The sequence below is a fragment of the Aegilops tauschii genome, chromosome 5 (genome assembly GCF_002575655.3).
Source record: "Aegilops tauschii subsp. strangulata cultivar AL8/78 chromosome 5, Aet v6.0, whole genome shotgun sequence".
Lineage (NCBI taxonomy): Eukaryota > Viridiplantae > Streptophyta > Magnoliopsida > Poales > Poaceae > Aegilops > Aegilops tauschii.
Window position 1 is genome coordinate 30357311 of NC_053039.3, and position 26233 is coordinate 30383543.

Sequence of the window (26233 nt, forward strand, 5' to 3'; positions counted from 1 at the left end):
GAAGTTATATCCCTCGGTGATAGTATTTAAGCATGTTCTGATCGATTGGCACATACTAGTTTCTGTTGTCTGAAAGGATCGATATAGTTGACTAGAGGGAGGGTGAATAGTCAACTAACAATTTTTAGCTTTTCTTTACCAAATTAAACTTTGCATCAAAATAGGTTGTCTAGATATGAAACTAAGTGAGCAACCTATATGATGCAATGGCAACAAGCACGCAAGAAAATAAGAGATATAACATGAGTAAACTTGCGAAAGTAAAGGGACGAGATAACCAAGAGTGGAGCCGGTGAAGACGAAGATGTGTTACCGAAGTTCCTTCCTTTTGAAGGGAAGTACGTCTCCGTTGGAGCGGTGTGGAGGCACAATGCTCCCCAAGAAGCCACTAGGGCCACCATATTCTCCTCACGCCCTCACACAATGCGAGATGCCGTGATTCCACTATTGGTGCCCTTGAAGGCGGCGACCGGACCTTTACAAACAAGGTTGGGGCAATCTCCACAACTTAATTGGAGGCTCCCAACGACACCACAAAGCTTCACCAAAATGGACTATGGCTCCGCGGTGACCTCAACCGTCTAGGGTGCTCAAACACCCAAGAGTAACAAGATCCACTAGGGATAAGTGGGGGGAATCAAATTTCTCTTGGTGGAAGTGTAGATCGGGGCCTTCTCAACCATTCCCGAGCAAATCAACAAGTTTGATTGGCTAGGGAGAGAGATCGGGCGAAAATGGAGCTTGGAGCAACAATGGAGCTTTTGGGGGAAGAGGTGAGTCAACTTTGGGGAAGAAGACCCCCTTTTATAGTGGGAGGAACAATCCAACCGTTACCCCCCACTTCAGCCCCGCAGAGAGCGGTACTACCGCTTGGCTAGCGGTACTACCGCTTGCCCCTATAAGCGGTACTACCGCTCCCCATCGCGGTACTGCCGCTGGGCCCAGAGCGGTACTACCGCGGTGGTCAGGGTGGTAATACCGCATACGAGCGGTACTACGGCCCCCACTGCCGCGGCTAGTACCGTAAAACCCGACACAAAAAAAGACCCCTCGAATCGAGGCGGTACTAGCACGAGACCGCAGCGGTACTACCGCTCTAGAGCGGTACTACCGCTTATAGCACCCAAGCGGTACTACCGCTCCGGCCCGTGGTACTACCGCTGGGACCAGAGAGGGCACACTGATAAGGGGAACGAGCCCATCATAGAAGCGGAAAGGCTCGGAGGGGGCAAAGGAAGTGTACGTGATGATTCCGCCCTAGCCTTTCCAAAGCGGACCCCCTCTTGATAGTACGGTGATCCCTATGAAACTAGTCCACCAAACTAATTCGAAAGGACTACACCGTCTTCGCTTCAAGCTCCGAGGGGAGGGAATCGTCTCATGCCAAAAGGATGAATCTCTGAAAACACTCAATGCACACGATTAGTCCGCAAAAGCATTGTCATCAATCACCAAAACATCTTAGGGATAAATATGCCCTTACAATCTCCCCCTTTTTGGTGGATTGATGACAATACGGGATTTGCACAAACGGGAAAAGACAAAGAACACAAGCAAACCCCAAATCTCTAAAATATAGACGGGCTCCCCCTAGATGTGTGCCGTCAAGATAAGTGCTTTGGACTGCATGACACACATACTAGGATCAACACTCCCCCTGTATTTTAGAGACCAACAACCTCAGCGAGATACAAGAGAGCAGGATATATAACATAATAAGCATGCAACGCATGAGATACCAAATGACTAGAGACAAAGATAAAGATATGATAAGGATAGGGTAGCATATGTCTCACACCATATGACTGGAACTAAGGTCTCACTGAACACAAAACCAAACAAAGCACAAGGTAGCAAACACAACGAAAGCACAAAGACAAAGACACACTCGCAACACAACGACGCAAATCCCTAAACTCTCTCCCCCTTTGGCATCGAGACACCAAAAGGGGCAAAGAGCTAACCTACGGCTCCAGGTGAGAGCATGCTGAGGATCTCGAACATCAGGACTCTGCGTGATCATCTGCACCGCCGTCCTCGGCCGGAAACTGCTCGGCATCTGAATCGGTCCACGGACAGTGCTGCTGGATCCACTCCTCCTCCTCAGTGATCTGACCCTCAGAGCCGCTGGTGACTGTCGCACCCAACTGACACATAAGCTCCTTGTGACGTCCCCTTGGCTTCTTCTCGGCCACATGAGTCATGTACTGACCGTGAGACTCCATGCAGAACAACTTCTTCATCTTGTGTTTGAGCTTCTTTGCCCAAGAGGGCTCTGTCACAGAAGGCTCTGTCCCAAAAGGCACATAATCCTCATCGTCATCATCGGCATCAGCCTCGCCCTCGGTCTCCATGGCAGCAGTAGAAGATGGAACTCCAGATCTAGGAATGCCCCAATTATCCTTCTTCCGCAGACGCTTGATCTCATGAGAAACCAACTCTCCAGTTTCTAGCTGCTCCTCAGGATAGGTACATCTCCAGGCCTTCTCAATGAGCAACATAATGAACGGACCATAAATCGGGCACTTGCGCTCAGAAATAGCAGCAAGAAGTTCAGACCACATAACATGAGAGATGTCCAGGGACTCGCCAGTGTTTGCTTCCTTCTCACGCTGGCAGAAGAGAAGCATGTCCACGAGATAAGAGTGTACCATGTCCAGATTCCCGATACGAGGGAAGAGAATCTCGCGGAAGATACGGTGAAGGATGTCCAGATAGGCAGACAACTCATAGGTTTCCTTCCTGGTCTCAGGGTTGACCTTCCGAGTACAGTAGGGCCAGAGGGCTTGCTTGTGAGTGGAGGTAACATTTTGGTGAGGACGAAAACCGACTGGAGTCTCGAGCCCTTGATCTTCCACCTCAAGCAACCCCATGAAGGCTTGCCACTTGACAGCTAGCAACTTCCCATTAGTCATCCAAGTCAGAGTCCTGTCTACATCAGTTCCTAGGTGGACAGTGGCAAAGAACTGAGCCAGCAAATCTGCATCAAAGTCCTTGTTGAACTGCATGATCCTGAGAATGTTCAACTGAGAGCACATTTGAAGGGCATCACCAAAGTACTCAGGGTCCTTCTCCATAGCATCCGTGTTGATGGAATGAACATTGACAAAGAGGTTCTTCTTAGCCTTGATCACATCAAAGTAGGTGGCATACTGAAACCGGTTCCAGAACGGGCGATTGACAAGGTTGGGTTCTTGGTCTTCCTCATATGGGTTGCGGCGACGCCTGTCCCAGAATTCCTTGCTAGTCATCTCAGTCACCTTCTTGCCACTTGGCTTCGGCCGGTTGGCAGTCTTCTTCTTGAGAGGAGGATTAGCACTTGAGGAAGCACCCACTGGCGGCGGTGGAGCACTGGAAGAACCACCTGCAGTCTCAGATGAGCGGTACCGCTTTGACGTTGAACGCCCGGGGTTGACACGGCGGACTTGCTGCTCAGGATATTCATCACCTGGAACCAAACACACGGACACACGAAACAACCAGAAGGAACTATCAAAACCAATTAAACACAACAAATATGGATCAACATGTGGTAGGAAACGATGGAACTGGGCATCCGGCGGTAGTACCGTGCCTGCACAGCGGCAGTACCGCACCAGCGGTAGTACCGTGCCTCCACAGCGGCAGTACCGCTCCAGCGGTAGTACCACGCCAGATGGGCGGTAGTACCGCCCGAGACGGGGCACGGAGGATCCCTACTGCCGTGGTCAGATCCGGCACTACCGGGGATGCCAAATTCAAAAATAAACCTACCAAACATCAATCCAAAGAGTCTAGTTGCCTTCTCCAACCTACTCAAGCCTAGATTTGGCCAAAAATCTAGAGATGCAACCACTATTGCCCCTAAAACGCGAGATCTAAAAACTAGACAAGAAGAGAAGAGGAACGGGGGCAATACCGGCATCCATGGCAAGAGGACGAGGTGGGGATCGACTCCACCGAAGGAAATGGAAAGGAACGGTCCGGAGACGGAGGGCCGCCGGAGCCCTCCCGCGGCGAGATGGCGCTGGAGAGAGAGGAAGAGGAACTAGGGGACGAAGCAAATGGGTATGGGAGGGAGGAAACCACCCCTTCCCACGACTTAACCCCCTGGCCCCGCCCCTCAGCGGTAGTACCGTGGTGATGGGCGGTAGTACCGCTTAGCCACATAAGCGGTAGTACCACTCCGTATAGCTGCAGTACCGCTCCAGCGGTAGTACCGCGCCTTCACAACGGTAGTACCGCCCAGCGCAACTCAAAACAAGACTCAACACCTATGGCACAAAACGAAAGACGGGAAACGACGGCAAGAAGACCAACAAGAGCACCAGCAAGAGAACAAGAACCACACGCCTCTACACAAGAGGGCGGTGGCCGAGGCCACCTATGTTTGAGTCAATTGGTATGGCACCGCGAAGAATTATCCTTGGGCCCATGACCAAAACTCGTCTTTGAAGCACAAGTACCATCAAAAATGGCTAATTGTGAAAGAGTGAGATTAGTTTATGCATTATGGCGGGAGGAAGAGTTCATTGAGAGAACAACACTCCCCCTAAGTCCATGCCTACACCTAGACAAGAATGCATGATGAATGTGAGGGATGTGCAAAGGTTCAAACCACATTGCTCGAATCAATGATATTTAGCTCATGCCTTAACTCGCGAAATCTTGCTTCATCCAATGGCTTCGTGAAAATATCTGCAAGGTTATCATGAGTGTTGACATAGTTGAGCTCGATCTCCCCTCGCCTAATATGATCCCGGATGAAGTGATACCGAATCTCAATATGCTTTGTCTTGAAGTGTTGCACCGGGTTGAGAGAAATCTTGATGGCACTTTCATTGTCACACCAAAGAGGCACTTTGTCACAAATGACACCGTAATCCTTTAAAGTTTGCCTCATCCATAAGAGTTGTGCACAACAACTCCCGGCCGCCACATACTCCGCTTCGGTGGACGAGAGAGACACACAACTTTGCTTTTTAGAAGACCAACTTACCAAAGAGCAACCAAGGAATTGGCACCCTCCGGAAGTGGACTTCCTATCCACTTTGTCTCCCGCCCAATCGGAGTCCGAATAACCTACAAGCTTGAAGTTTGCTCCTCTTGGGTACCATAAGCCAAAGTTTGGGGTATGAGCCAAATATCGAAAGATTCGCTTGACTGCCACAAAGTGGCTTTCCTTAGGTGCGGCTTGAAACCGTGCACAAATTCCCACACTCAACATGATATCCGGTCTAGATGCACAAAGGTAAAGCAAGGATCCAAGCATGGAGCGATATACCTTTTGATCCACCGCTTTACCATTGGGATCAATGTCAAGTTGGCACTTGGTGGGCATTGGAGTGGAAGCCGGCTTGACATCACTTAGCTTGAATCTCTTTGGCATGTCTTGACTGTATTTGGCTTGGTTGATGAAGGTTCCTTCTCTTCTTTGTTTGATTTCGAATCCGAGAAAGAACTTCAACTCTCCCATCATAGACATCTTGAACTTTGAGGTCATGAGAGCGGCAAATTCTTCATTGAAGGCTTTGTTAGGGGAACCAAAAATAATATCATCAACATATAGTTGGCACACAAACAACTCCCCTTTGACCTTCTTAGTAAAAAGAGTGGGGTCGATTTTCCCGATTTCGAATCCACGATCTTGTAACAACTCCGTAAGATGCTCATACCACGCACGTGGGGCTTGTTTAAGGCCATAGAGCGCCTTGTGGAGTTGATACACATGATCGGGGAAATAGGAATCTTCGAACCCGGGGGGTTGTTTGACATACACCAACTCATTTATGGGACCATTAAGAAAAGCACTCTTCACATCCATTTGTTGCAGCGTGAAATTATGATGAGAAGCATAAGCAATCAACAAACGAATAGATTCAAGGCGAGCGACGGGGGCAAAGGTTTCACCGTAGTCGATACCCTCGACTTGGGAGTAGCCTTGTGCCACCAAACGAGCCTTGTTGCGAACAATGATCCCATGAGCATCTTGCTTGTTCTTGAATATCCACTTGGTTCCAATGACATTATGGTTCCCGGTTGGCCTTGGCACTAATTTCCACACTTGGTTATGTTCGAAGTTGTTGAGTTCTTCATGCATGGCATTGAGCCAATCCGGGTCCTCGAGCGCTTCATAAACCTTTTGGGGTTCGAGACAAGAAACAAACGCATGATGTTCACAATAGTTTGCTAATTGTCTACGAGTGCTTACCCCCTTTCTTAGGCTTCCAACCACATTCTCCATGAGATGACCTTTGGTGGTGAGCTTGGAAGCGATCTTAGCGGCACGACGCTCCAATTCCTCCTCGGAAGTGAAACGAGGAGGGGTTACTTGATCATCTTGAGCGTCGTCTTGAGCTTGTTCTTGATCTTGAACTTGCTCGAGGGGGAGAACTTGACCTTGGGCATCATTTGGTGGATCACCACCATCTTGAGGTTGATCTTGCCCTTGATCTTGTTCATGAGGTTGAGGGCCTTCACTTTGTTCTTCGGAAGCGTGTGGGTCTTGGGTTGGTGATGGCTCTGTTGGGAATCGTAGCATAATTTAAAATTTTCCTACGCTCACCAAGATGCATCTATGGAGTCTACTAGCAACGAGGGGAAAGGAGTGCATCTACATACCCTTGTAGATCGCGAGCGGAAGCGTTCCAATGAACGTGGATGACGGAGTCGTACTCGACGTGATCCAAATCACCGATGACCGAGTGCCGAACGGACGGCACCTCCGCGTTCAACACACGTACGGTGCAGCGACATCTCCTCCTTCTTGATCCAGCAAGGGGGGAGGAGAGGTTGATGGAGATCCAACAGCACGACGGCGTGGTGGTGGATGTAGCGGGTCTCCGGCAGGGCTTCGCCAAGCTTCTGCGAGAGAGAGAGAGGTGTTGCAGGGGAGGAGGGAGGCGCCCAAGGCTTAGATATTGCTGCCCTCCCTTCCCCCCACTATATATAGGGCCAAGGGAGAGGGGGGGCGCAGCCTTGCCCCTTCCTCCAAGGAAGGGTGCGGCCAGGGGGGGAGTCCTTCCCCCCCAAGGCACCTCGGAGGTGCCTTCCCCCTTTAGGACTCTCCCTTTTTTTCTTATCTCTTGCGCATGGGCCTCTTGGGGCTGGTGCCCTTGGCCCATATAGGCCAAGGTGCACCCCTTACAGCCCATGTGGCCCCCCGGGGCTGGTGGACCCCCTTGGTGGACCCCCGGACCCCTTTCGGCACTCCCGGTACAATACCGATAAAGCGCGAAACTTTTCCGGCGACCAAAATAAGACTTCCCATATATAAATCTTTACCTCCGGACCATTCCGGAACCTCTCGTGACGTCCGGGATCTCATCCGGGACTCCGAACAACTTTCGGGTTTCCGCATACATATATCTCTACAACCCTAGCGTCACCGGACCTTAAGTGTGTAGACCCTACGGGTTCGGGAGACATGCAGACATGACCGAGACGCCTCTCCGGTCAATAACCAACAGCGGGATCTGGATACCCATGTTGGCTCCCACATGTTCCACGATGATATCATCGGATGAACCACGGTGTCGAGGATTCAATCAATCCGTATGCAATTCCCTTTGTCAATCGGTATGTTACTTGCCCGAGACTCGATCGTCGGTATCCCAATACCTTTTTCAATCTCGTTACCGGCAAGTCTCTTTACTCGTACCGCAATGCATGATCCCGTGACTAACGCCTTAGTCACATTGAGCTCATTATGATGATGCATTACCGAGTGGGCCCAGAGATACCTCTCCGTCACATGGAGTGACAAATCCCAGTCTCGATCCGTGCCAACCCAACAGACACTTTCGGAGATACCCGTAATGCACCTTTATAGTCACCTAGTTACGTTGTGACGTTTGGCACACTCAAAGCACTCCTACGGTATCCGGGAGTTGCACGATCTCATGGTCTAAGGAAAAGATACTTGACATTGGAAAAGCTCTAGCAAACGAAACTACACGATCTTTTATGCTATGCTTAAGTTGGGTCTTGTCCATCACATCATTCTCCTAATGATGTGATCCCGTTATCATTGACATCCAATGTCCATAGTCAGGAAACCATGACTATCTGTTGATCAACGAGCTAGTCAACTAGAGGCTTACTAGGGACACTTTGTGGTCTATGTATTCACACATGTATTACGATTTCCGGACAATACAATTATAGCATGAATAATAGACAATTACCGTGAACAAAGAAATATAATAATAACCATTTATTATTGCCTCTAGGGCTTATTTCCAACAGTCTCCCACTTGCACTAGAGTCAATAATCTAGTTCACATCACCATGTGATTAACATTCACTGGTCACATCACCATGTGACCAACATCTATAGAGTTTACTAGAGTCAACAATCTAGTTCACATCACTATGTGATTATCACTCAATGTGTTCTGGTTTGGTCATGTTATGCTTGTGAGAGAGGTTATTAGTCAACGGGTCTGAACCTTTCAGAACCGTGTGCTTTACGAATATCTATGTCATCTTGTGGATGCTACCACGCGCTATTTGGAGCCATTTCAAATAATTGCTCTACTATACGAATCCGGTTTACTACTCAGAGTCATCCGGATTAGTGTCAAAGTTCGCATCGACGTAACCCTTTACGACGAACTCCTTTCCACCTCCATAATCGAGAAAATTCCTTAATCCACTAGGTGCTAAGGATAAGTTCGACCGCTGTCATGAGATCCTTTCCCGGATCACCATTGTACCCTCTTGACCAACTCATGGCAAGGCACACTACATGTGCGGTACACAGCATAGCATGCTATAGAGCCTATGTCTAAAGCATAGGGGACGACCCTTGTCCTTTCTCTATCTTCTGCTATGGTCAGGTCTTGAGTCTCACTCAAGACTCACACCTTGTAACACAGCCAAGAACTCCTTCTTTGCTGATCTATTTTGAACTCTTTCAAAATCATGTCAAGGTGTGCTGTCTTTTGAAAGTATCATCAGGCGTCTTGATCTATCTCTATGGATCTTGATGCCCAATATGTAAGTAGCTTTAGCCAGGTCTTCCTTTGAAAAACTCCTTTCAAACAACCCTTTATGCTTTCCAGAAATTTTACATCATTTCGGATCATCAATATGTCATTCACATATACATATCAGAAATGTTGTAGCGCTCCCACTCACTTTATTGTAAATACAAGTTTCTAACAAACTTTGTATAAACCCAAAAACTTTGATCACCCCATCAAAGCGTATATTCTGACTCCGAGATGCTTGCTCTGATCCATGGAAGGATCGCTGGAGCTAGCATACCTTTTAGCATCCTTAGGATCGACAAAACCTTTCTGATTGTATCACATACAACCTTTCCTTACGAAAACTGGTAAGGAAACTTGTTTTGACATCCATCTGCCAGATTTCATAAATGTAGCTAATGCTAACATGATTCCGACGGACCTAAGCATCGCTACGGATGAGAAAAACTCATCATAGTCAACTCCTTGAACTTGTGAAAATACTCTTTGCCACAAGTCGAGCTTCATAGACGGTAACATTACCGTCCATGTCCATCTTCTTCTTAAAGATCCATTTATCTCAATGGCTTGCCGATCATCGGGCAAGTTCACCAAAGTCCATGCTTTGTTCTGTTACATGGATTCTATCTCGGATTTCATGGCCTTGAGCCATTCGTCGGAATATGGGCCCACCATCGCTTCTCCATAGCTCGTAGGTTCATTGTTGTCTAGCAACATGACTTCCAAGACAGGATCACGCATTACTCTGAAGTAGTGCGCATCCTCGTCGTCCTACGAGGTTTGGTAGTGACTTGATCCGAAGTTTCATGATCACTATCATAAGCTTCTACTTCAATTGGTGTAGGTGCCACAGGAACAACTTCCTGTGCCCTGCTACACACTAGTTGAAGCGACGGTTCAATAACCTTATCAAGTCTCCACCATCCTCCCACTCAATTCTTTCGAGAGAAACTTTTCCTCGAGAAAGGACTCGTTTCTAGAAGCAATTACTTTTGCTTCCAGATCTGAAATAGGAGGTATACCCAACTGTTTTTGGGTATTCTATGAAGATGCATTTATCCGCTTTGGGTTCGAGCTTATCAACCTGAAACTTTTTCACATAAGCATCGCAGCCCCAAACTTTTAAGAAACGACAACTTAGGTTTCTATAAACGGTGTTGTCTCAACGGAATTGCGTGGTGCCCCTTTTAAAGTGAATGCGGTTGTCTCTAATGCCTAACCCATAAACGATAGTGGTAATTTGATAAGAAACATCATGGTATGCACCATATCCAATAGGGTGCAGTTATGATGTTCGGACACACCATCACACTATGGTGTTCCAGGCGGTATTAATTGTGAAACATCTTCCACAATGTCTCAATTGTGTGCCAAACTCGTATCTCAGATACTCATCTCTATGATCATATCACAGACATTTTATCCTCTTGTCACGACGATCTTCAACTTCACTCTGAAATTACTTGAACCTTTCAATAATTCAGACTAGTGTTTCATCAAGTAAATACACTCAGCATCTACTCAAATCATCTGTGAAGTAAGAACATAACGATGTCCACTGCATGCCTCAGCACTCATTGGACTGCGTACATCAAAATGTATTACTTCCAACAAGTTGCTCTCTTGTTCCATCTTATTGAAAACGAGGACTTTCAGTCATTTTGCCCATGTGGTATGATTTGCATGTCTCAAGTGATTCATAATCAAGTGAGTCCAAACGATCCATCTGTATGGAGTTTCTTCATGCATATATACCAATAGACATGGTTCGCATGTCTCAATCTTTTCAAAAACGAGTGAGTCCAAAGATCCATCTACATGGAGCTTCTTCATGCGTTCTATACCAATATGACTCAAGTTGCAGTGCCACAAGTATGTGGTACTATCATTACTATCTTATATCTTTTGGCACGAACATGTGTATCATGGCGATCGAGATTCATTTCAGGTGCAAGACCATTGAAGGTATTATTCAAATAAACAGAGTAACCATTATTCTCCTTAAATGAATAACCGTATTGCGATAAACATAATCCAATCATGTTTATGCTCAACACGAAATAACAATTATTTAGGTTTAACACCAATCTCGATGGTAGAGGGAGCATGCGATGCTTGATCACATCAACCTTGGAAACACTTCCAACACATATCGTCATCTCACCTTTAGCTAGTCTCCGTTTATTCCGCAGCATTTATTTCGAGTTACTAACACTTAGCAACCGAACCAGTATCTAATACCCTGGTGCTACTGGGAGTACTAGTAAAGTACACATTCATATAACGTATATCCAATATACTTCTGTCGACCTTGCCTGCCTTCTCATCTACCAAGTATCTAGGGTAGTACTGCTTCAGTGACCGTTCCTCTCATTACAGAAGCACTTAGTCTCGGGTTTGGGTTCAACCTTGGGATTCTTCACTAGAGCAGCAAACGACTTTCTGTTTCATGAAGTATCCCTTTTGCCCTTGCCCTTCTTAAACTAGTGGTTTTACTAACCATCAACAATTGATGCTCCTTCTTGATTTCTACTCTCGCGGTGTCAAACATCGCGAATAGCTCAAGGATCATCATAACTATCCTTGATATGTTATAGTTCATCACGAAGCTCTACTAGCTTGGTGGCAGTGACTATGGAGAACTATCACTATCTCATCTGGGAGATTAACTCCCACTCGATTCAAGCGATTGTGGCACTCAGACAATCTGAGCACACGCTCAACGATTCAGCTTTTCTCCCTTAGTTTGCTGGCTTAAGAAACTTGTCAGAGGTCTCATACCTCTTGACGTGGGCACTAGTCTGAAATCCCAATTTCAGTCTTCGGAACATCTCACATGTTCTGCGACGTTTCAGAAACGTCTTTGGTGCCACAATTCTAAACCGCACCGAACTATCATGTAGTTATCAAAACGTGTATGTCAGATGTTTTGTAACATCTACAGACGACGCTGAGGTTCAGCACACCGAGTGGTGCATTAAGGACATAAGCCTTCTGTGCAGCAATGAGGACAATCCTCAGTTTACGGACCCAGTCCGCATAATTGCTACTACCAACTTTCAACTAAATTTTCTCTAGGAACATGTCTTAACCAGTAGAACTAAAGCGCAAGCTATGACATAATTTGCAAATACCTATTTGACTATGTTCATGATAATGAAGTTCATCTAATTATGAACTCCCACTCAGATAGACATCCCTCTAGTCATCTAAGTGAAACTTGATCCGAGTTTAACTAGGCCGTGTCCGATCATCACGTGAGACGGACTAGTCAAGATCGGTGAACATCTCCATGTTGATCGTATCTTCTATACGACTCATGCTCGACCTTTCGGTCCTCCGTGTTCCGAGGCCATGTCTGTACATGCTAGGCTCGTCAAGTCAACCTAAGTGTATTGCGTGTGTTCCGAGGCCATGTCTGTACATGCTAGGCTCGTCAACACCCGTTGTATTCGAACGTAAGAATCTATCACACCCGATCATCATGTGGTGCTTCGAAACGACGAACCTTCGCAACGGTGCACAGTTAGGGTGAACACTTTCTTTAAATTATTATACGGGATCATCCTACTTGCTACCATCGTTCTAAGCAAATAAGATGCAAAAACATGATAAACATCACATGCAATCAAATAGTGACATGATATGGCCAATATCATCATGCTCCTTTGATCTCCATCTTCGGGGCACCATGATCATCTTTGTCACCGGCATGACACCATGATCTCCATCATCATGATCTCCATCATTGTGTCTTCATGAAGTCGTCACGCCAATGATTACTTCTACTTCTATGGCCAACTCATTTAGCAACAAAGTAAAGTAATTTACATGGCGTTATTCAATGACTCGCAGGTCATGCAAATAATAAAGACAACTCCTATGGCTCCTGCCGGTTGTCATACTCATCGACATGCAAGTCGTGATTCCTATTACAAGAATATGATCAATCTCATACATCACATATATCATTCATCACATCTTCTGGCCATATCATATCACATAGCACTTGCTGCAAAAACAAGTTAGACGTCCTCTAGTTGTTGTTGCAAGTTTTTACGTGGTTTGTAGGTTTCTAGCAAGAACGTTTCTTACCTACATATGACCACAACGTGATTTGCCAATTTCTATTTACCCTTCATAAGGACCCTTTTCATCGAATCCGTTCCGACTAAAGTAGGAGAGACAGTCACCCGCTAGCCACCTTATGCATCTAGTGCATGTCAGTCGGTGGAACCTGTCTCACGTAAGAGTACGTGTAAGGTCGGTCCGGGCCGCCTCATCCTACAATGCCGCCGAAACAAGAAAAGACTAGTAGCGGCAAGAAGAATTGGCAAACTCAACGCCCACAACTACTTTGTGTTCTACTCGTGCATAGTAACTACGCATAGACCTGGCTCATGATGCCACTGTTGGGAATCGTAGCATAATTTAAAATTTTCCTACGCTCACCAAGATGCATCTATGGAGTCTACTAGCAACGAGGGGAAAGGAGTGCATCTACATACCCTTGTAGATCGCGAGCGGAAGCGTTCCAATGAACGTGGATGACGGAGTCGTACTCGCCGTGATCCAAATCACCGATGACCGAGTGCCGAACGGACGGCACCTCCGCGTTCAACACACGTACGGTGCAGCGACGTCTCCTCCTTCTTGATCCAGCAAGGGGGGAGGAGAGGTTGATGGAGATCCAACAGCACGACGGCGTGGTGGTGGATGTAGCGGGTCTCCGGCAGGGCTTCGCCAAGCTTCTGCGAGAGAGAGAGAGGTGTTGCAGGGGAGGAGGGAGGCGCCCAAGGCTTAGATATTGCTGCCCTCCCTTCCCCCCACTATATATAGGGCCAAGGGAGAGGGGGGCGCAGCCTTGCCCCTTCCTCCAAGGAAGGGTGCGGCCAGGGGGGGAGTCCTTCCCCCCCAAGGCACCTCGGAGGTGCCTTCCCCCTTTAGGACTCTCCCTTTTTTTCTTATCTCTTGCGCATGGGCCTCTTGGGGCTGGTGCCCTTGGCCCATATAGGCCAAGGCGCACCCCTTACAGCCCATGTGGCCCCCCGGGGCTGGTGGACCCCCTTGGTGGACCCCCGGACCCCTTTCGGCACTCCCGGTACAATACCGATAAAGCGCGAAACTTTTCCGGCGACCAAAATAAGACTTCCCATATATAAATATTTACCTCCGGACCATTCCGGAACCTCTCGTGACGTCCGGGATCTCATCCGGGACTCCGAACAACTTTCGGGTTTCCGCATACATATATCTCTACAACCCTAGCGTCACCGGACCTTAAGTGTGTAGACCCTACGGGTTCGGGAGACATGCAGACATGACCGAGACGCCTCTCCGGTCAATAACCAACAGCGGGATCTGGATACCCATGTTGGCTCCCACATGTTCCACGATGATATCATCGGATGAACCACGGTGTCGAGGATTCAATCAATCCGTATGCAATTCCCTTTGTCAATCGGTATGTTACTTGCCCGAGACTCGATCGTCGGTATCCCAATACCTTGTTCAATCTCGTTACCGGCAAGTCTCTTTACTCGTACCGCAATGCATGATCCCGTGACTAACGCCTTAGTAACATTGAGCTCATTATGATGATGCATTACCGAGTGGGCCCAGAGATACCTCTCCATCACATGGAGTGACAAATCCCAGTCTCGATCCATGCCAACCCAACAGACACTTTCGGAGATACCCGTAATGCACCTTTATAGTCACCCAGTTACGTTGTGACGTTTGGCACACCCAAAGCACTCCTACGGTATCCGGGAGTTGCACGATCTCATGGTCTAAGGAAAAGATACTTGACATTGGAAAAGCTCTAGCAAACGAAACTACACGATCTTTTATGCTATGCTTAAGTTGGGTCTTGTCCATCACATCATTCTCCTAATGATGTGATCCCGTTATCAGTGACATCCAATGTCCATAGTCAGGAAACCATGACTATCTGTTGATCAACGAGCTAGTCAACTAGAGGCTTACTAGGGACACTTTGTGGTCTATGTATTCACACATGTATTACGATTTCCGGACAATACAATTATAGCATGAATAATAGACAATTACCATGAACAAAGAAATATAATAATAACAATTTATTATTGCCTCTCGGGCATATTTCCAACAGGCTCCACTTGAGTGGAGCATTGTCCTTATCCTTCGGCCACAAGGGGTTCCTCAATGGGTAGGATATAACCAACACCCATTCTTCTTATTGCTTGGGGAGGAATTTCATCACCTACATCACAAGTACCACTTTGCTCCACTTGGGAGCCGTTATTCTCATCAAACTCCACGTTACACGTCTCCTCAATAACTCCCGTGGACTTATTGAGAACACGGTAAGCATGGGAGTTTGTAGCATAACCAACAAATATGCCCTGATGAGCTCTAGTCTCAAATTTAGACAAACGAACACCTTTCTTGAGAATGAAACACTTACACCCGAACACCCGAAAGTACTTGAGGTTGGGCTTGTTATCGGTGAGTATCTCATATAGAGTCTTGTTCAAGCCTTTGCGGAGATAGAGCCGATTTGAAGCATGACACGCGGTGTTGATGGCTTCGGCCCAAAAGTTGTATGGAGACTTGAACTCCGCCATCATGGTCCTTGCCGCATCCATCAACGTCCGGTTCTTCCTCTCCGCAACACCATTTTATTGAGGGGTGTAAGGTGCGGAATATTGATGCTTGATCCCCTCATCACTAAGAAACTCATCCAAGGTGTAGTTCTTGAACTCGGTGCCGTTGTCACTTCTTATTGTCAAGATCTTTGCATTGTGTTGACGTTGGGCTTCATTTGCAAAGTCAATGACGGTTTGTTGGGTCTCACTCTTCCTCTTGAAGAAATACACCCAAGTGTATCTTGAATAGTCATCAACAATTACCAAGCAATACTTTCTACCCCCAAGACTATCAAAGGATGGAGGCCCAAAGATATCCAAATGAAGGAGCTCCAAAGGCCTCTTCGAGTAAACGAGAGTCGTGGGAGGGTGAGCCTTCTCATGATGCTTTCCTTCGATACAAGCACTGCAAGCACGATCTTTAGCAAAACTAACATTCGTTAGTCCACGGACATGGTCCCCCTTGAGAAGACTTTGCAAAGATCTCATATTGACATGGGCTAAACGGCGATGCCAAAGCCATCCCACGTCAACTTTAGCCATTAGGCATGTCGCGGTCTTCGTGGGTCGCTCCGAAAAGTTAATCACATAGAGACCGTTCTCGACATGCCCAACAAAGGCTACTTTAAGAGTCTTGCTCCACAAGAGGGCCACGGTATCAATATCAAAGAAAATGGCAAAGCCCATGGTAGCAAATTGACAAACGGAAAGTAAATTGTATGCAAGGGACTCAACTAGCATGACCTTCTCGATCGTGAGATCATGAGAAATGACAACTTTGCCGAGTCCCAATACCTTAGAAGACGAGGCATCACCCCACTCGACATTGGTGGGCATAGATGGAATCTTGTGCACGTCCACCACCAAGTCCTTGCTTCCGGTCATATGATTTGTAGCTCCACTATCGAGCAACCATGATCCCCCACCGGAAGCAAACACCTACAAGAGATCAATGCTTGGTTTTAGGTACCCATTTTGTAATGTGTCCTTTGATGTTAGTAACAAGGGTCTTAGGAACCCAAATGGACCATTCAATATACTCATGAGGAGAACCAACAAATTTGGCATAAACATTCCCATCACTTGCACGGCATAACACATAAGAAGGATTAAAGTCGCCGGATTTGTTGGATGGGGTGGTATTGCCCTTCTTGACACCGTCACCCTTCGCATTGTTCTTCTTCTCCTTGGAAGTACCCTCTCCCTCCTTCACAAAAGTTTGCTTGAGAGGAGGAGGTCGTTTGGTCTTGTCATTCTTCTTCTTGTTCTTGGGCTTGGGTGCGAACCCAATCCCCTCCTTGGCCACAACTTCCTTTTGGTTTCTCAAAAGGTCGTTGAGGTTCTTCTCACCTTGTATGCATGACACAAGGCCTTTCTCAACTTGCTCCTTCAACTTAGCATTCTCCTCAACAAGATGCACATGCTCACAACAAGGGTTAGTAGCATTTGCATTATCAATTAACACCATATGAGGAAAGGTGGCTTTCTCCTTAGTTAGCTTTACTTGGAGTTGATCATGAGACTCCTTGAGGCTAGCATGAACGCCCTTCAAGACTTTGTGAGCCTTGTCGAGAATGTCAAACTCCTCTTTAAGTCTAGCAAGATCAACCCCAAGTTTTGCCTTCTCGGAGTTTAGCACACGAGACACAACAAGAGCATGATCAAGATCTTTCTTTAACTTAGCATGATCATCGTTGTATGACTCCTCAAGAGCCAAACGAAGACCACGCTCTTCGTCAAGAGCATTGGAAAGATCCGAAATCTCATCGGCATAGTCACGACTATGCCCCTCCATCTTAGAGATGGTATCTTCATGAGCCTCGATCATGTCATTGGCTTCACCAAGTTGTTCCAAGAGAGCAACGAAGTGCTTCTTGGATTTACCCTTGAGTTTACCCATAAAGGTCTCAAACTCATTTTCCTCCACATTTGTCCCCTCATGTTCATCAATGCTATCCGTCGAAGAAGGATGATTAATGATGGTAGTTTTGGTGTTGGAGGTTACCTTATTGGTGGCTTTAGCCATGAGGCACTTGGCGGTGATGTTCTCATTGGGTGAGTCGAAGAGAGACATCCGTGGAGTCTTCGCAATGGCAACGGAGGCCATGGCAACCGACTCACCATCTTCATCATCGTCATCATCCTCGTTGTACTCTTCTTGTACCACCAATGCCTTGGGTGGAGTCTTCTTGGTGAAGTTGCTCTTGTTGGGGAACGACTTGGCCTTGTCCTTTCTAATGAGCTTGCCACCATTGTCTTCCCTCTTCTCGTAAGGGCACTCCGCAACAAAGTGGCTCACATTGCCACAATTGAAGCAAGTTCTCACTCGTTGCCTGCCCTTTGCGCCACTTGAATTGCTCTTGTTGAAGTTTGGCCTTGTGTTCTTCTTGCTCCAAAATTGCCTTGAAGCAAGAGCCATGTGTTCATGATAGGCATACTTCGTATCTTCGAGGTTGCCCTCCTCTTCTTCCTCTTCATCCTCTTCCTCCATACTAACCTTGGCCTTTAGAGCAAGGTTGGGCTTCTTTACTCTTTGAGAGCGAAGAACCGCATTGTCGGCGGTCTTGTCCAAGATGCTCATAGCAACAAACTCATCCAACACTTCACTTGATGACAAGGTGTGGAAGTCCGGCCTTTGACGAATTACGGAGGACATGGCTTTGTGGTAGGGCATCATTGCCTTGAGGAATTTGCGCTTGATCCAATTGTCATCCGTGTCCTTACTTCCATGATCTCGGAGAGAGACCGCGAGTTTGGTTACTCTCCGAAAAAGCTCACGAGGTTCTTCATCTTCTTTCATTGCAAACTCGTCGGCTTCATCTTGCACCACTTCATAGTTGGAGCGTTGAATGCTTGCGCTTCCCCGATAGAGGGAAACAACTTGGAGCCAAGCATCTTTGGCCATGGTGTAAGGCCGGAGATGAGGAAGATCTTCGGGTGGGATTGCTTCTTGGATGATGAAGAGAGCATTCTCATTGAATTGATGATCCACAACTTCTCTAGGAGTGAAGTTACTTCGGTCATGCGGATAGAAACCTTCTTCAATGATTCTCCAAAGGTTAGTGTTCACATGATTTAAATGACGCTTAAAACGATAGACCCAAGAATCAAAATCTACATTTTTCTCAATCTTAGGAGCCGGGCCGGCATGATTCAAATGAGTGGAAGGGAGCGGTCCACCATAGACAGGTGGAGGTTCCACATGGGCAAAGATGCCGGTGCCCTTTTTACCACTAGAAGAAGGAGCTTTCTCGCTAGTAGCTTCCCCTTTGTCGGAGGTAGCATCCGTCACCTTGTTGGCGGGATCACCCACTTTCAACTGTGCGGTGGAAAGCTTAAGCCCTTCTAAGTATTTATTAAACATGCTTTCGACCTCGGTAGTCATGGAGGTTTTCAATGTGTCCAACGCCACATTTAATTCCTCACGAGAGACCGCGGTTCCCCCATCTCCCGTAGACGAGACCGGATTCACACCGGAGTGCTCCTCCACACCGTCTACAACGTCAACCATACTCTTCGGACGGTAAAGTCCTTAAAAAGAGACGAGGCTCTGATACCAATTGAAAGGATCGATATAGTTGACTAGAGGGGGGGTGAATAGGCAACTAACAATTTTTAGCTTTTCTTTACCAAATTAAACTTTGCATCAAAATAGGTTGTCTAGATATGCAACTAAGTGAGCAACCTATATGATGCAATGACAACAAGCACGCAAGCAAATAAGAGATATAACACGAGTAAACTTGCGAAAGTAAAGGGACGAGATAACCAAGAGTGGAGTCGGTGAAGACAAGGATGTGTTACCGAAGTTCCTTCCTTTTGAAGGGAAGTACGTCTCCGTTGGAGCGGTGTGGAGGCACAATGCTCCCCAAGAAGCCACTAGGGCCACCGTATTCTCCTCACGCCCTCACACAATGCGAGATGTCGTGATTCCACTATTGGTGCCCTTGAAGGCGGCGACCGGACCTTTACAAACAAGGTTGGGGCAATCTCCACAACTTAATTGGAGGCTCCCAACGACACCACAAAGCTTCACCACAATGGACTATGGCTCCGCGGTGACCTCAACCGTCTAGGGTGCTCAAACACCCAAGAGTAACAAGATCCGCTAGGGATAAGTGGGGGGGGGTCAAATTTCTCTTGGTGGAAGTGTAGATCCTGGCCTTCTTAACCTATCCCGAGCAAATCAACAAGTTTGATTGGCTAGGGAGAGAGATCGGGCGAAAATGGAGCTTGGAGCAACAATGGAGCTTTTGGGGGAAGAGGTGAGTCAACTTTGGGGAAGAAGACCCCCTTTTATAGTGGGAGGAACAATCCAACCGTTACCCCCCACTTCAGCCCCGCAGAGAGCGGTACTACCGCTTGGCCAGCGGTACTACCGCTTGCCCCTATAAGCGGTACTACCGCTCCCCATCGCGGTACTGCCGCTGGGCCCAGAGCGGTACTACCGCGGTGGTCAGGGCGGTACTACCGCATACGAGCGGTACTACGGCCCCCACTGCCGCGGCTAGTACCATAAAACCCGACACAAAAAAGACCCCTCGAATCGAGGCGGTACTAGCACGAGACCGCAGCGGTACTACGGCTGGGGGCTACCAGCGGTACTACCGCTCTGGAGCGGTACTACCGCTTATAGCACCCAAGCGGTACTACCGCTCCGGCCCGCGGTACTACCGCTGGGACCAGAGAGGGCACACTGATAAGGGGAACGAGCCCATCATAGAAGCGGAAAGGCTCGGACGGGGGCAAAGGAAGTGTACATGATGATTCCGCCCTAGCCTTTCCAAAGCGGACCCCCTCTTGATAGTACGGTGATCCCTATGAAACTAGTCCACCAAACTAATTCGAAAGGACTACACCGTCTTCGCTTCAAGCTCCGAGGGGAGGGAATCGTCTCGTGCCAAAAGGATGAATCTCTGAAAACACTCAATGCACACGATTAGTCCGCAAAAGCATTGTCATCAATCACCAAAACATCTTAGGGATAAATATGCCCTTACATTGTCCATGTTGAATAGGCATATAATGATTTTTGGAGAGCACAAAACCGAGAGTTCTTTGCTGGCTGAACATGTGGAACGGAATTGTCATGTGACCTGGTAAAGAATTTCAAAATTAGAAATATAGAGGACAGGATTTACAAACTTGTGACAACAAATTTGTAGGAACGTAGAGGATTTACATATGAGTTGCCGGTGCACGTTTGCTCGAATCGGCATCATTTTTTTCCATCTATTGGCATGGAAGATGACAAGCGTTAATTACCTATAGTGGAATCATCTGAAGCATGAGTATGCACTGATTGTGGTGATTGTGGTGAAGGCATAGAGTTAAACTGAGGAATACCAAGGGAGGAACATCGGACAGAATATCAAGTGAATCAAATGAGACGTTGGTAGAATGAAGACTGATGTGCCATCTGAAATAATGTTAACAGAGGGAGTAAATAACAGAAAGAACTGTCATAGAAACAGGGCACGAAAGAAAGATACATATGACACAAATCACACAAAAGTATGTACCCTTCGAATTCTTGTGAAAATCTGTTGTAGTCAGCAGTGTCACTAGGATCATGTTCCCCCTCATGTTCATCATCTATCGGCTCTGAGCAGATATGAGTATAATTTACATTCTCTTGACAACTGAAAAAAGTAAGCAAAATAAGTGAGAAAGAAAACTAAAATTTTAGAACAATCCAATTGGTTATCAACATCTATAGAAATGACTGGAATAGAAGTCTGTACCGAGAAAAATGATGAGACAATCTATTATATTCGTTACTGAATGGCAGAGGTATATCAGACGAAGTTGGACTGGGAGGCATATACTCATATTAGAGAGCGAAGACATTTGGTCTAAACTAGAATCAGTATCACAATCAGCACTAAGTTTAGAATGCATAAAATTTTGAAAGCTACAGTACATGATGACATTAAGAACTAGTTAAGTAACACGAACGATGACAGAGGCGAAGACACATGATTTTGATTATGTACCTCGTATGAGGCATGCTTTTTGACCCCTAAGTGAGATTGTCGGTGTTTTCACCTCATATGAACTCTCGTTTACCGGCTTCCCTTTTTTACTCACTTCATTATGTCATCCTACCAAATGAAACATTTTTTTATGGTCATTCGCTTGGACGGATCGATTTTCCAGGATGATGAAGTTACAATGAGATGTGTATTGTGATACCACTACTGCTCCCTTGCTTGCACTATGGTGCGAGAGGTGGAGGAGAAGCCAAACTAGCAACGTGCCTGTGTGTTGCAACATATGCAAAGTAGGATAATACATGTTCACAAACTTAAAAGAAAACACTCTAATTTTGACATACATATATCACTAAATATATATATATATTTCACTCAAAATATATTCCTCGGGATTTTTTGATGAGCTGAGGGAGGGATGTGGTTGGTTTCAAGATACTAAGGTATTTTCTACAAATTGGAGCAGATAAGTGGCCTGTTGTTGTAAAAAGGCCACAACTTACCTCACAGTCATTAGATACAAATCTAATAATAAAAAATGACGGATGACAGACACATCATCACCAACTGAGTCTTTTATAGAAGTAGAGATATCTATTAGTCTCTGAAGATTTACCAGATTGCTCACTAAATCGTACCTATTTACCCTTTTTGATTATTTTCTTCAGAATACAATGTTTATACACTTTGAAGCTTTGCACGTTTAAAACACATTGCACATATTGTTTTTCAAGCTATTCAGATAAATTGTTATATTATTATAAAAAATGAACCCTCACTTAGTGACCAATCTAGCAAAACAGTGAGCTTAAATTCACATATGGTTTGAAAGAAAACCGATGTTTGTTGTTTTGGCCACTAGGAGATTGAAAATAGATGACACGATAGAGAGTAGACATCAACAGTATGACGTGGCAGTGAAATGAGAGTCAAACATGTCAAACCCGGTTAGCTAAGAAAGATGAATATCGGAATGGTTTTTGGAGTCCAGGGGTGTGATTTTAATCATAGCAAAGGTTGGGGTTGTAGAACTTCAAATTTAGGATGCTCTTCATAGCGAGAGTAGTACGGCGATGAACAGTTGCGGCCGTGCGTTGCCTCTAAACACTGAACTGAATTATTATTTTTTGACGGACTAAGCTAATGTCTAAATGGGCCAACCATTTTAGCGAACCCGAACAGAATAGCTGGGCCTGATGGGAGATAGCGAGGCGCGCCAGAACGAACGAATGGATCCCTGGCGCCAGTCGACGACGACGTACAAGGTTTTGAGCAGCGTGACTGCGAGTGGGGGCCACGCGCTGAAACATGCATTTGCCCGCTTCAAATGTTGCCGCCAGAAGGAAATGTGTCTTCTTCATCAATCATATGCATAAATATCACACGTAAATAATATTTGTTCATAGCTAAAAATACATAGTTCAAACATAATTTTTTTTCCAAGTGCACAATACAAGCATTAAACTCCTTGGTTTCATTGTGGGTCCACATATGCTCCACAAGATCATTTAGTAGTTTTAATCTCAAAGATTTTGATACATCTCTAGAAAGTTCACAATATGCTATGCATTTCCTGGGAGGCGGACTTGTACTCAGGTTTGCTCATATGGAAGCCTCGGCAAAAAAACAAGAGTTTGCGCATAAGGAAGCGTCGGTGGAAAAACGTCTGAGGGAATCTTGTCCCGGATTGGAATTCTGCGCTAGCGACCCTATCTCGGTTTAGAACTCTCCTCCCTTTGATCAAACACTTGAAGTTTAGAATGTGCTCTATTTCCCTCCCCAGTTCCTCGTGGATGCTGATCATCATCTTTAACTCAATATGTTCATGGCCCGAGTCTGACGAATCGATGGACTCTTTTTGAATGAATTCATCAAGCCCGTTTCGATACTCCTCATCCGGCGAACCCGGCGAATCGCTGGTTTTGCCTACAAAAGAATAAAAACTACTCGGACATTTTATTTTGTTGAACACATAGATGGCAAGGTGTCTGGCAGAAGGAGCAGGATGTACCACCGTGGCGTCTGTGGTGAGAATGGACGTGAGGAGTTCTGCTGCGGTGGTGGCGAGGTTGTGGGCTCGAGAAGTCGGTGGACCTAGGGTGGCGGAAAAACTAGGGGAGGGTCGGGGCTGATGAGGAAGAAGGGAGGAGAGGAAAAGGACATCTCCGGCTAGGTCGGGGTGATTTGATGAAATTTAGGGTGGGTCCGGTGTGTCGGTTCCATCGTGGCAGATGCGCCCGGGCGCTTCCTCATATCCGCCTTAGATATGGGCTGGATATGAGGGGTGCCGTTCAGTTCAGGACGTATAGGGTCGGTTCGAGGGAGGCTTGGTTGCGATTACTTGACCGGCCCATTCACCCAGACGTATGGTGCTAATATAAGGGTGTCCAGTTGTAGATGCTCTAAGTTTTTCATTGGACATTCAAAGTATTAAATTCATTTGTATCACATATTACAATTGTTTTTAGTGGATATATTGCAGTTGTTAAATTTACGTGGGATCTATAAATAAACTCCGAAGCTTGGTGTGGATTTGTCACCTTGCGAACACAGAAACACAGAGGTACAGTGGCAACAAGTAATCGATCTACCAAAACGGTGCAGGGTGTTTATAGAGTAGACCTGTGCAATTTTCAGAGATTACAACTGAAGCAATTTTCTTCAGAACAGATACCTACTAGTGGATAAACCAGAGAATCTACTTTGGATAGCCACTTCTTCAGAGAAAACATGCTACTAAAGAATCTACTAGATCAATCTTCAGGGATTAATCATAATGCGCAACTACAAACCAAAGAATCCGAGGCGCATCTACCATAGTTCTGAATCCTACTTGAGGCCAGAACAGCAAAATTGATCAAGTTTACAGCAGAAACCTGCATCTATCTATATTCTGAACTAGAATTGAAACAAGTCTACTTCGACGAGCGGCAAAGCCAAAAACGGGCGAGGGATCTGCTTGTCCTGTATTCTGAACCTGCATCTATGTATCCATATATGTCAATCTATCTATAGGCAAAAGTAGGTGTTCATTTTTGTTGTCGTTGCGTCGGAGGCGGCGAAACTTCTGATTATGAACTTCCTGTCGCCTGCATCATCCGTATCCTGGCGTCGCAGCTTCTCTAGGCGGCCTGCATTTGTACAAAACTAGTCAGATAATGCAGCTGACCAACAAGCCAGTCAGACTAAATTCTCGGAATCCTGAATCAAAACAAACGAACTGCATTCAGTTTATAAGACCTCTCAAGCTTAAATTCAGACAACCTTTTCAAGCTGGACTGAAACTTCTAAAACAGAATTCAGAGCCACCAACTCGTTGCAGAATTCAGACAACCCTTTGATGCTTAAATTCAGTTAACACAAACAGCAGAACCAAAAGCGTCTAAAACAGAATTCAGAGCCTGATCAACTAGTTGCAGAAACCACTGCATTTTCGCGAAATGCATGATCAACAGCCCTTCGTTGGACTGAAACTCAAGTACTCGCAGCAACAGCCACGAAATTGCCACATCTACAAGTTCAGAACAACCTGCAACTATCTATCTATTCTATCTACAGGCAAAGTAAAAGACGCATCCAGTTCTGCTGCGAATTGTGATCGTATCCCGTATGGCATTGGGAACTAGAGATGGACTGGATTTGGGGTTCTCACCGCGTTGCCGGTGGGGGAAAGGAGGAGGTGAGCATAGGCGCTGCTGGGTGCGGTGCGGCCAAAGCTCCCTGCCAAGATGAGGCGCTGCTGGCTGCCGCCATGGCTCCCTGCGAAGATGGGGCGCTGCTGGGTGCGGTGCCGCCATGGCTCCCTGCGAAGATGAGGCCCTGCTGGGTGCCCTGCGAAGATGAGGCGCTGCAAACCAAGATTGGCCAAGATCAGCAAGAAATCAACAAAGCCGGAGCAGATGAGGATCGGGCAGGAAGGAACCAGCACATACCCGTGGGTGCAGGGCCGCGGCAGCGTGACCGTCGAAGCGTAGGGTCGACCTCCAGCCCCACGGAGGTCGCCGTGCTCCTCCTGCCGGTCCGCGGGGCACCAGCGGCAAGGCCATGAACAGTAGCTGGCGGCGTGTGGAAGGGGGAAGGCGCGCGCTGAGGACGATCCCATCCTCCTCCTCCTCGTCGGCGTCGGAGTCGTCGTCGTCGGCGGCCGACCTGGTGATAATGTACAGCAGAAGCGCCGCCCCGAGTAGTGCCGCCAGCGTGAGGGCGTCGGCCCTCCGAGCCAGCCGCTCGATCAAGTCGCGCGGGTCGGGGAAGTAAGGCCCGGGGAGCGCGAGCACGCGTTTCTTGATCCTTGACGGAGAACTGGCCGTGAGGTGGCCCATGCCGCCCGCCAGCTTCTTCCCCTTCTTCAGCCACTTGTAGAATCTGGCCAGCCACCTGACGACCTCCTCATGCTCCTGGTCCGACATGGCGCGCGGCGGGAGCCTGGCGGCAAGAAGGAGCGGGGCGCGGGGAGGAAGAGGTAGGAGTAGAGGTGGGCGGGGTGGAAGGGGGAGGAAGATGCGTGCCGCTTCCATGGCGGCAGGCGCGGAGGAGGATGGAGGGGGCACGGAGGCTGGAGCTGGGAGGCTGGAGGGTGGACGTGAGAGGTGGCAGCAGGGCCGACGAAGCCGCCGGTGACTTTATAGGGGTATGGAAC